The following is a 13,579-nucleotide window of genomic DNA, read 5'->3' as shown; positions in this document are numbered from 1 at the left end:
AAGTTGTGGGAGTTGGTGATGGACCGGGAAGACTGCCGTGATGCAGTCCATGGGGTCACAAAGAGTCGGACACAACTGAGTGGCTGAAATGAACCAAACTGAAATTTATACTTATGACATATAAATGCTAATGCTCTTATTACACTGAGAAATTTTTACAATAAAATGAATTAGATCTAGTACAAATATGGGCAATGAGCATGAAGAAGCAGTTAATAGCTGAAGAAGGTGAATGGTCCATTAACAAATGAAAGTACAATCAAAACCACTTATAATAGCAAGACTATTCTGTTATCAGATTGCTACTGATCAAACTTTGATAATAGGTTTTGTTGTCAACTGTTTGAAGGGGAACATATTACTCTTCCAGAAAAACAGCATGTATAAATTGATGTAATCTTACAAATGCTGAAATTCCTTGAGTATTTCTAGTTCTACAAATTTATCCTAAAGTTATTGCAGAAAATAGTATAGGAATATACTTAAAAGATTTTCACTGAAAAATGATCATTTATGTGCTCCAATAAAATTGTGGTTTAAGAAATCTCCCTGCCTTCATAAAACAGTTCTGTGCAACTGTTCAAAAGTATCAGAATTATCTTTGTATTCTAGTATGGAAAGAGATATAACATTTATTATTTAGCAATGAAAGCAAGTTGTGTGTGGAAAACTTTAAAAATTGGAATGGATATTAGTATTTTGTTAAGAATAGGTACTGAGGGCCCACCTTGATGTGATACATTGAGTATCATATTCTTTAAAATAATAATCATTAATATCATATGTGTCAGTGTACAGCATTATAATTTTTGCCATCTGTGTGTATACTACAAGTCTGATTGCCATCCATACCACAATTCTAACTGCGATATATCACACCAACTTTTAGTCCCACCAAGCAGTGTTTGAGGGTTCTTTTTTCTTTACATCATCTCCAACATTTGTTTCTGCTTGTCTTTTTAAAAAGTGCCTTTGCAGTAGGTGAGAGGTGATACCTCTTAGCGCTATTGATTTGCATTTTCCTAATAATTAATGATGTTGAACATCTATTCATGTGCCTTTTTACTGTCTTTGTCTTTCGAAAAATGTCTTTTCCTGTCTTCTGCTCATTTTTTCCATTGGACAGTTTGATTTTCGCTATTGAATTATATGAGTTTTTTTTTTTAAATATGTTTTGGATGTTAACCTCTTAACAAACATATGGTTTACAAATATCTTATCCCACTCAGTAAATTGTCTTTTTATTTTGATGATGTTTTCCGTTGTTGTGAAGCTTTTTGTTTGATGGATTCCCATTTGTTTATTTTGGCTTTTGTTTCCCTTCACTTTGGAGTCAGATACACAAAAGTATTGCTCATACCAGTGTCAATGAAGGTACTGCTTAAGTTTTCTTGTAAAAAATTTCATGGTTTTATATCTTACATTCAAGTCTTTTAAACACTGTGAGTTAAGTTTTACGTATGTTGTAAGTTAGTGAACTAGTATCATTCTTTTCTGTATAGTTATTAATTTTCCCACACCATTTATTGAAAAACTAATATTCTTCCTTGTATGTTCTTTGTGCCTTATTTCTGGGCTCTCAAATCTGTTCTGTTGGTCTGTGAATCTGTTTTTGTGCCAGAACCATACAGTTTGCTTACTGTAGCTTTTTAATATAGTTTGAAATGAGAGCAAATAATACCTCCAACATTGTTTTTCTTTCTCAGGATTATTTTGGCTAAATGGGTCCTTTTGTGGTTCTTTACAAATTTTAAAACTGTTTCTTTTAGTTCTGTGAAATATGGCATTGGAGTTTTGATAGTTCATTCAGTTCAGTTCAGTTGCTCAGTTGTGTCCGACTCTTTGAGACCTCATGAATCGCAGCACACCAGGCCTCCCTGTCCATCACCAACTCCCTGAGTTCAGTCAGACTCATGTCCGAGTCAGTGATGCCATCCAGCCATCTCATCCTCTGTTATCCCCTGCTCCTCCCACCCCCAATCCCTCCAAGCATCAGAATCTTTTCCAATGAGTCAGCTCTTTGCGTGAGGTGGCCAAAGTACTGGAGTTTCAGCTTCAGCATCATTCCCTCCAAAGAAATATCAGGGTTGATCTTCAGAATGGACTGGTTGGATCTCCTTGCAGTCCAAGGGACTCTCAAGAGTCTTCTCCAACACCACAGTTCAAAAGCATCAGTTCTTCAGTGCTCAGCTTTCTTCACAGTCCAACTCTCACATCCATACATGACCACAGGAAAAACCATAGCCTTGACTAGATGGACCTTTGTTTGCAAAGTAATATCTCTGCTTTTCAACATGCTATCTAGGTTGGTCATAACTCTTCTTCCAAGGAGTAAGCTTCTTTTAATTTCATGGCTGCAGTCACCATCTGCAGTGATTTTGGAGCCCCCCCAAAATAAAGTCTGACACTGTTTCCACTGTTTGCCCATCTATTTGCCATGAAGTGATGGGATAGATGCCATGATCTTCGTTTTCTGAATGTTGAGCTTCAAGCCAACTTTTTCACTCTCCACTTTCCCTTTCATCAAGAGGCTTTTTAGTTCCTCTTCACTTTCAGAGACTGCACTGAATCTGTAGATTGTTTTGAGTAATATTGACATTTTTAACAATATTGATTTTTTCAATCCATGATCCTGGAATATCTTTCCATTTGTTTGTGTCTTTTTCAGTGTCTTTTATGAAAGTGTTTTGGTTTTCAGTATACAGATTCCTCACCTCCTTGGTTAAATTTATTCCTAAATAGTTTATTATTTTTGATGCAGCTGTAAATGGGATTATTTTTCTTTATGATAGTTTTTATTAGTGTATAGAAATGCCACATATTTCTGTATATTTATTTTGTATTGTGTGACTTTGCTGAATTCATTCTATAGATCTAATAGGTTTTTGATGGAGTATTTTAGGGTTTTCTATATATGTCATATAATCTGAAAACAGTGATAGTCCTACTTCTTCCTTTCCAGTTTATTTATTATTTATTTTCTTGCCTAATTGCTCTAAGACTTCCAATACTTTGCTGAAGAAAGTGACTATATTGACAACTTTGTCTTGTTCTTAATATCAAAGTAAAATTTTTCAGCTTTCCTTTATTAAATAGGCTGTTAGTTGTGGGCTTGTCATATATCACATTTATTATGCTGAGATGCATTCCCTCTATATCTGCTCTGTTCACAGGTTTTATTGTAAATGAATGCTGAATTTTATCAAAAGCTTTTTCTCATCTATTAAGATGATCAGATGATTTGTATCCCTTATTTTTAAAATATAAACGGCATTTTAATTAGTTTCTGGATGTTAAACAATCCTTGTTTCCCTAGAATAAATCCTACTTGATCATGGTCTATGACATTTTTAATGTATTTTTGAATTTGGTTTGCTAACATTTTGTTGAAGAATTTTGCATGTATATTCATCAGCAATATCACTTGTATTTTTCTTTTGTGTGTTGTCCTTGCTTACTTTTGATATCTGTTGTAGTAGTGGCTTTGTAAAATACGTTTGGAAGATTTCCTGTCTTCAATTTGTTGGAAGACTTTGTGAAGGATAGGTATTAAATCTTCTCTGAATGTTTCGTAGAATATGTCGGTGAAGCCATCTGGTCCTGGGATTTTGTTTTTGGAAAGTTTTGATTACTGGTTTAGTCTCCTTACTAGTAATTATTCTATTCAGATTTTATACGTCATTAAGATTCAGTCTGAGAAGATTGTATGTTTTTAGGAATTTACCCATTTCTTCTAGATTGTCCAATTCATTGGTATATAGGTATACATAGTCATCTCTTATGAACCTTTCTATCTGTGGTATCAGCTGAAACTTCCCTTTCATCTCTGATTGCATTTGTTTTCTCTTTTTTTATGATGAGTTAGCTAAATGGTTGTCAATTTTGTTTATCTTACAAGAACCAGCTCTTAGTTTCATTGATCTTTTCTATTTTTTTAGTCTTTTTCATTTATTTTTGCATGGATCTCTATTATACTACCTTCTTATAATTTTGGGCTTTCACATGTTCTTTTTATAGCTCTTAAGTGTTAAGTTAGATTGTTTATTTGGGATTTATCTTGTTTCTTGAGGTATACCTGTCTTGCTGTAACCTGGCACTTAGAACTATTTTTGCTGCCATCCAATGGATTTTGCTATATTGCATTTCTGTTTTCATTTGTTTCTAGATTTTTTTTTTCAATTTTTTCTAATAATAAAGTATGTTTTAAAGTCTTATGTTAAAGTCTGTTTTGTCTGGTATAAATATTGGCCCAACTTTTTCTTTTTGTTATCATTTGCATGGAACAGCTTTTCCCATCTGCTCACGTTCAGTCCACTCATCTTTAAATCTGAGTCTTCTACAGGCAGCATATAGATGGGTCCTGTTTTTTGTTTCCTTAGAGATGTTATTTTTTTTAATCCATTCAGTCACTCTGTGTCTTTAAATTGGAACATTCATTCCATTTACATTTAAAGTGATTACTAATGGGCACATGCTTATTGCCATTTTATATGTATTATTTGGATATTTTATGGTTCTTTTCTGTACCTTTCTTCTTTTTTTTTGCATTTGGTAGTTTTCTTTAGTGTTATATTTATATTCCTTTTTCAATTATTTTGTATATTTAATGTAAGTTAATTCCTTATGGTTACCATGAGGATTACATATGACATCCTATAAGTAGTAGCTTATGTTAAGTTGGCAGCAATTTAGATACAAACACATTCCAAAGCTTCATATTTTACTCCACTCCCCCATATTTTGTAGTTTTGATGCCACATTTTACCATTTTTAATTTTACGCATTCCTTAAATTATTATTATAATTATAGTTTCTTTTTCGTACTTTTGTCTTTTAACCTTTATGCTTCCTTTATAAGTGAGTGACCTTTATTACTGCATTGGCCAAAAAGTTTGTTTGGGTTTTTCCATTGCAAATTATGGACAAACCTGAACAAACTTTTTGACCAACCCAATATGTACTTACCTCTTTCAGCGAGAGTTTTACTTTGTAAGTTATCCTGTTATTAACTAATGAAATTTGTTTTAACCTTAAATAAATCCCTTTAATACTTCATATAGGGACAGTTTAATGGTGATGAAATCTTTTAGCTTCTCTTACCTGTAAAACTCTTGGCATCTCCTTCAATTCTAAATGATAACCTTTCTGTGGAGAGGCTTCTTCTTGGCAGTTTTTTTTTTTTTTTTTTCCTTTCAGTACTTAGACTATGTCATGGCACTTTCTTCTGGCCTGGAAAGTTTCTGCTGAAAAATTCTGCTTATAGCCTTATGAGGTTTTTCTTCTACGTTAGTCCTTCTGCTCTTACTTCTTTTAGGATTTATTTTTTATTTTTTATTACATTTTCCATGTTTTATTCGGAGAAGGCAATGGCACCCCACTCCAATACTTTTGCCTGGAAAATCCTATGGACGGAGGAGCCTGGTAGGCTGAGTCCATGAGGTCGTTAAGAGTCGGACATGACTGAGCGACTTCACTTTCAATTTTCACTTTCATGCATTGGAGAAGGAAATGGCAACCCATTCCAGTGTTCTTGCCTGGAGAATCCCAAGGACCGGGGAGCCTGGTGGGCTGCTATCTGTGGGGTTGCACAGAGTTGGACTCGACTGAAGTGACTTAGCAGCAGCAGCCATGTTTTATTATAATGTGTCTTGGTATATGTCTCTGGACTTATCCTATTAAAACTCTTTGTGCCTCAGGGACCTAGACATCTTTTTCCTCCCCCAGGTTCAGGAAATTTTCAACTACCATTTCTTCAGATATTTTTTGTCTGACACTTTTTCTCTTTTTTCTCCTTCTGGAGTACCTAAAATGCAAATGATACTGTGTTTAATATTGTCCCAAAGTTGCGTTATGGTATCTTCACATCTTTAGTTTTTTCACTTTGCTCCTCTGTAAGGATGATTCTCATTGTATCTCCATTCTACTTAGTTATTTTTCTGTAGTTTTATTTTATTCTTTCAGATGGAACACATTTGTCTCTTCATTTTGGCAATTTTTTTGTTTCTGTTTCTATGTATTAGGCCTATCAATTAACTCCCAGTCTTAAAGGAATGACTTTATTTAGAAGATGTCCTGTAAGGCTCAGAACAGTGCTGCCTGGGCACAGAGCCAGACACTCAATGGGTGTCCCTTATGTGGGCTGCCCTCTGTTTTGGTAGAGCAGTGACAGCTGTGGTGGAATGGTGAGCAGGGCTCCACGTGGGTTGTAGCTGCCATGGGTGCTAGTGGTTGGGGCCATTGATTGGCTGGATAAGAGGCCCCAGCAGAGGCACAGAAGCAAGTGAGACTATTATCAGGACAGAGCATGGAGAATTTGAAAATGGCACATACCAACTGCTGCTGCTGCTGCTAAGTCATTTCAGTCGTGTCCGACTCTGTGCAACCCCATAGACCGCAGCCCACCAGGCTTCCCCGTCCCTGGGATTCTCTGGGCAAGAACACTGGAGTAGGTTGCCATTTCCTTCTCCAATGCATGAAAGTGAAAAGTGAAGGTGAAGTCGCTCAGTCGTGTCTGACTCTTCTCAACCACATGGACTGCAGCCTACCAGGCTCCTTTGCCCATAGGATTTTCCAGGCAAGAGTACCGGAGTGGGTTGCCATTGCCTTCTCCACATACCAACTGCAGATATTAGTAAAGCAGCCTGATATCACATAAGTACTTACTGACAGTATAAGTACTGTATTCTTTCATTTTGTTATTTCTTTTTTATGTTATTATGGAAATAATAATACCATTTTAAGGTATTTTATAAAAGTAAGCATGAATAAATACAGAAATTACTTATCCCATTGCCTGGGTCAACTCAATAGATTTTAGCTAGCAGTATTCCTGTCATATATATTTTAGATATGCAAATATACTAATAATCACCATCCCTGGAAAATATGTGAGTGTGGGAATAGAAATAGAGAGGAAGGATAGAGGATATCAATTTTGCTTAGTTCTATATTGTAGGGGTTCTTAATGATAAGTATAGTGTTCTTTAATTATAAATCATAAATATTGTACTTTAAATGCATAATTTTTCACAAAATATTTATTTAGGACCTTATATGGACAAGGAGCATTCTGAAAAATGTATAGAAGTACATGATCCTCTGATACAGTGTTCTTATTATATTTAACTTAAAACATTGAAATCAATAGAAGTAATGTATGGGAGGGTACGATAATTGTATCTACTGTAAACTGAAGAGCACTGGTGCTTAATATAATCAAGCAAAAGACACTAAATGATTGAAAATTTTCACTATGGCACTGTTATGTTCTCAGCCCCTTAAATGGCTTCCCCTTTCCCTTATGGTAGTCCTTATGTGACATTAGGCTCTCTTTCTCCTGTCACATTTGTTAAATTTAAATTGCTTAGCCATCAGTGTCTAAAGTGCAATAATAATCTCTCTTTTCCAAGAACTGTTTCTAACACTTCCCAAAACTTATGTAACTTCTTATCTTTCTGCAAACACTCTACAAAACTACTTTTATTCCTTATGGTATATCAGTCTTTCAAAGCTGGACATATTATAGCGTTTTTTAAGAAAGATTATCCTTAATGGTGGGCTTCTCAGGTGGCAGTAGTGGTAAAGAATCCACCTGCTGATGCAGGAGATGTAAGAGACATGGGTTCAATCCCTGGATTAGGAAGATCCCCTGGAGAAGGTCATAGCAAGCCACTGTAACACTCTTGTATGGAGAATCCCATGGACAGAAGAGCCTGGTGGACTACAGTCCACGGGCTCACAAAGGGTTGGAGACAACTGCAGCGATTTAACGTGCACATGTGCACCCTTAGTGGTGATCAGGTTAGTTTTCCCCCATCATTTTTCATGCTTTCATTATATCACACTCAGCCCATGTCACTTCCTGAATAGCACACAACAGCTTTTAACATCCTCATACTCAATATCCCAAGGCCTGGGCAGTTGAGTAATTCCATTTGGTGATGAGCATACCTACTCTGCTTCCAGGGCAGCCTAAGCTTTTACTCTCTTTTAGCCTCTTGACTTGGAGAAGGAAATGGCAACCCACCCCTGTATTCTTGCCTGGAGAATCCCAGGGATGGGGGATCCTGGTGGGCTGCCATCTATGGGGTCACACAGAGTTGGACACGACTGAAGCGACTTAGCAGCAGCAGCCTCTTGACTGGACTATGTTTATTTACCAAGAGCAATAAAAACTAAGGTGGCGTTTAGTGCCAAGTTTCTTATCTATTACTTCTCTATTATTTACTGTCATTTGCATATGATATTCTCAGTTATTCAATGATAATCTGATTTTATGTCCAACTTCTTACATGTACAAATTTTATGATGTAAATATAACTAAATATTTGAAATTCTGGCAGAATTTTACCAAGGACAGTGAATTACTTCATTGATTATTCTACAGCACTTTGAAAAGTCTAACACAATTCAGCCTAGAACTTTCCCAAAGGACTTTTCTATCAAAAATGATTAGTCAGGATTCCAGTCATAGCTCTCAGACTGCAATGTCTATACCATTCTCCAGACTAAAGCACCAAGGCTCCCTTGGCGAAATGGCTTGTTTTAGGACTAGGGCAGAAAATAGGCAAGATGAGCCTGAAACATTCTTCTGTTATCTGAGAACAAAGTGATTAAACATACACACATAAACAGGTTGATAGGCAAACTTCACTGGTGGCTTAGCTGGTAAAGACCTACAGTGCAAGAGACCTTCTTTCAATCTCTAGTTTTTTGGAAGATCCCCTGGAGAATGGAATGGCTATCTACTCCAGTATACTTGCCTGGAGAATTTCATGGACTGAAGAACCTAGTGGGCTTCAGTCCATGGGTAACAAAGAATCAGACCCAACTGAGCACTTCACTTCACTTTAATGATGTTGAGAAACTAAAAGAGTCACCAGAAGCCAAAACTGGAATAACTTGAGTAGGAAAATAAAATTATATTGCATTATAACCCAAAGTATAAAATAAATATCCATTGGTCTGTACTTACATAAGTGAATGATTGAATAAATAAACAACTTTGTGAGGAGAGAAAATTTTCCTGTATAGAAGACTTTGAAATAATGTATGTAATCCTTAGCATTCAGGAGGATCATTTTAACTTAAGTGCAGACTATACACAGTGACATGCCTTCAAACACTGTAGTGTGGAAAGGGGGAAAGAAGAGAAACTTTACAGTGGAGAAACATGACAGACATGACCTCAGCCAGGTAGCCAAGGTCAAGATCAACAGTGATAAACTATATTGATAGTATGTAGCGAGAAATGCACTTTTCCTGTGATGCTCCTCCACACAAGGCCAAACCCATAACTCCAGTCTGATAAGGAGGAAGAAAATTCAATAAAATTCCAGTAGAGTGTAATTCTAAAAAAATAGCTGACCAGAAAACCATAAAATGGCCAAACTCATCAGAAACAAGGAAAGTCCAAAAACTTGGCACAACAAAGGAGAATCTAAAAAGACATGGGGAACCTGAATGTGATCCTAGAAGAGAAAAATACATTAAAAAAAATTAAGATAATCTGAAAAAGTACAAACTTTAGCTAACAATAATATATTGATAATGCTTCATTATTATAATAATGATACATAGTAATGTATCAATAAAGCTAGTTAGTTGGAGAAGGCAATGGCACCCCACTCCAGTACTCTTGCCTGGAAAATCCCATGGACAGAGGAGCCTGGTAGGCTGCAGTCCATGGGGTCTCTAAGTCAGACACAACTGAGTGACTTCACTTTGACTTTTCACTTTCATGCATTGGAGAAGGAAATGGCAACCTACTCCAGTATTCTTGCCTAGAGAATCCCAGGGACAGAGGAGCCTAGTGGGCTGCCATCTATGGGGTCGCACAAAGTCGGACACGACTGAAGCGACTTAGCAGCAGTAGCAGCAGCAATGTATCAATAGTGTTTCAATTAAACTTCATTAATAATCTTATAATCTTATTAATAATGTCAGATGTTAATAATAGGAAAACTATACATGATATATGGGAACATATACATATATGTTAGAACTTTCTATACTATATTCTCAATTTTTCTACACTAAAGTCTCAATTATTCCACAAATATTAAACTGTTCCAAAATATAAAGCATATTTAGAAAATACAGTCATAAATACAAAAAAGTCTTGTAGACTTTCTAGACCTCATCACTACCACCTTTAAAGAAAATTCTTCTTTCTATCAGGGAAAAGACATTTCAACAGTTCCAACTGTCATATGCATCTTTTTTATTGAAGATTTTAAACCTAAGGTCACAGATTTAGTTAGTCAAAGATTAGAAAGTAAATAGCATCCTCTCAGAATTACAAATGTTTGCTGAGCACTTTCTACAAACTTTTGCTCAGAAAACGAACAAAAATTAGAGACCAAAATAATAGGTCTTAAGATTAAGTGATGGAAGAACCCAATAACATTGCCCTAATCTATACAAAGACACTGATTTTTTTGAAAAAGAACACTAGAAGAAAAATTTTGTTGTTTTAGCTGAAAAGATAGAATTCAAAAGCATGCAAATTACAGTCTTTATATGACAAAATGATGCTTTTCTATCATAATTGTCTTTAATATGAGCAAGAAATGTCATGTAATTGCCATAATAGAATATTCCCTTTTTATTTGACTCTATTACCAATCCCATCACTATCATTCATTCATTACTTAGAGTAATATTATGGTTTAAATTCTCAGAACTCAAATCTGCCTAACATTCTGCTTTAGCTTCATACACTTCTCTCTCCAAAGGCAGTCTCTGGATGATTCCCTTACTAAACTTTTCTGCCTGTTGATTCTGGTTCTATATTTTTCCCAAGGGCTATTTGTTTTTATTTTATTGTTAGTAGTAGTTACTCAATATTTATCAATGTTGATTTGTGTAATTTTTAATCATTAACTTTATGGATATGACATTAATATTTTTATTAATATAAGTATAGTTGATGAAAAATGGTTTATAGGTTATAGGTGTATTATAGAGTTACTCACAATTTTTAAATATTACACTGCATTCTTAGTTATTATAAACTATTGGGTATATTCTTGGTGTTATGTATTTTATAGCTTATTTTATCCATAATAATTTGTAACTCTTAGTCTCCTGTATCCATCTGCCATACTCTTTTCAACTCCCCAGTGATAACCACTAGGCTGTTCTCTGTATCAGTGAATCTTCTTCTTTTATGGTATGTTCACTAGTTTGTTGCATTTTTTGATTCTGCAAGTAAGTAAAATCACACAATGTATGTCTTTCTCTGTCAGACTATGTCACTTACCATAATCCCCTCCAAGTCCATCCATGCTTTTACAAATGGAAGTCAAATGTTATAGTCATCAGGAAAATAAAATTTTAAATCTTAACATGAAACTATCTAGCTATTAATTGAAAGCCATATATATCAACAATCAGGAATAACATAAATTGAATGAAAAAGACAATCAATAGATACCAACACTGAGATGAAAGAGATAATAGAATTATCTGAGAAAGACTTTAGAAGTAGCCATCACTGACATATTTTATATCCAACATTCCACACACTTTCAAAAGTTTTAAAATGTCACCAAATAAAACATATAAGAAAATGAATGAAAAAGAAAAGAGACTATAGCAAAAATCAACAAAACTAAATGCTAGTCTTTGACAAGATAAATAAAACAGACAAACCATTAGCCAGACTCATCAAGAAAAAAGGGAGAAGAATCAAGTCAAGAAAATTAGAAATGAAAATGGAGAGATCGCAACAGACAACACAGAAATACAAAGGATCTTAAGAGACTGCTATCTGCAACTATATGCCGAGAAAATGGGCAACTTGGAAGAAATAGACAAATTCTTAGAAAAGTATAACTTTCCAAAACTGAGCCAGGAAGAAATGGAAAATCTTAACAGACCCATCACAAGCACGGAAATTGAAACTGTAATCAGAAATCTTCCAACAAACTAAAGCCCAGGACACAATGACCTCACAGGTGAATTCAGTCAAAAAATTAGAGAAGAGCTAACACCTGTCCTAGTCAAACTCTCCCAGAAAATTGCAGAGGAAGGTAAACTGCCAAACCTATGAGGCCATAGTCACCCTAGTACCAAAACCAGACAAAGATGCCACAGAAAAAAAATAAAACTGCAGGCTAATATCACTGATGGACATAGATGCAAAGATCCTCAACAAAATTCTAGCAAACAGAATTCAACAACGTATTAAAAAGATCATACATCATGACCAAGTGGGCTTTATCCCAGGGATGCAAGGATTCTTCAATATTTGCAAATCAATAAATTTCATTAACAAATTGAAAGATAAAAACCACATGATTATCTCAATAGATGGAGAGAAAACCTTTGACAAAATTCAACATCCATTTATGATAAAAGCTCTCCAGAAAGCAGGCATAGAAGGAACATCCCTCAACATAATAAAAGCCACATATAATAAACCCACAGCAAGCATTATCTCCAATGGTGAAAAATTGAAAGCATTTCCCCTAAAGTCAGGAACAAGACATGGGTGCCCACTCTCACCATTACTATCAACATAGTTTTGGAAGATTTAGCCACAACAATCAGAGAAGGAAAAGAAATAAAAGGAATCCTGACTGGAAAAGAAGTAAAGCTCTTTAACTGTTTACAGATAACATGATCCTTCACATAGGAAACCCTAAAGACACCACCAGAAAATTACTAGAGCTAATCAATGAGTATAATAAAGTTGCAACAAGGATATAAAATTAATACGCAGAAATCCCTTTCATTCCTATACAATAACAATGAGAAAACAGAGAAATTAAGGAAACAATTCCATTCACCATTGCAACTAAAATAATAAAATACTTAAGAATAAATCTACCTAAAGAAAAAAGAAAAGACCTATACGTAGAAAACTATAAAACACTGATAAAAAAAATCAAAGATGACACAAATAGATGGAGAAATATACCATGTTCATGAATTGGAAGAATCAATATAGTGAAAATGAGTATACAGCCCAAAGCAATCTATAGATTCAATGCAATCCCTATCAAGCTACCAACAGTATTTTTCAGATAACTAGAACAAATGCTTTCACAATTTTTATGAAAATACAAAAAACCTTGAATAGCCAAAGCAATCTTGAGAAAGAAGAATGGAAATGGAGGAATCAACCTGCCTGACGTCAGACTATACTACAAAGCCACAGTCATCAAGACAGTATGGTACTGGCACAAACACAGAAATATGGATCAATAGAACAAAATAGAAAGCCCAGAGATAAATCCATGCACCTATGGAGACCTTACAGAGAAGGCAATGGCACCTCACTCCAGTACTCTTGCCTGGAAAATCCCATGGACAGAAGAGCCTGGTAGGCTGCAGTCCATGAGGTCACTAAGAGTCGGACATGACTGAGCGACTTCACGTTCACTTTTCACTTCATGCATTGGAGAAGGAAATGGCAACCCACTCCAGTATTCTTGCCTGGAGAATCCCAGGGACAGAGGAGCTTGGTAGGAGGCCATCTATGGGGTCACACAGAGTTGGACATGACTGAAGCAACTTAGTGGCAGCAGCATGGACACCTTATCTTTGACAAAAGAGGCAAGAATATACAATG

This window comes from Capricornis sumatraensis, chromosome 23, assembly GCF_032405125.1.
Source record: "Capricornis sumatraensis isolate serow.1 chromosome 23, serow.2, whole genome shotgun sequence".
NCBI classification, from domain to species: domain Eukaryota; kingdom Metazoa; phylum Chordata; class Mammalia; order Artiodactyla; family Bovidae; genus Capricornis; species Capricornis sumatraensis.
The sequence above is the reverse complement of the archived record's forward strand: the minus strand, read 5'-3'. Positions refer to the sequence as shown.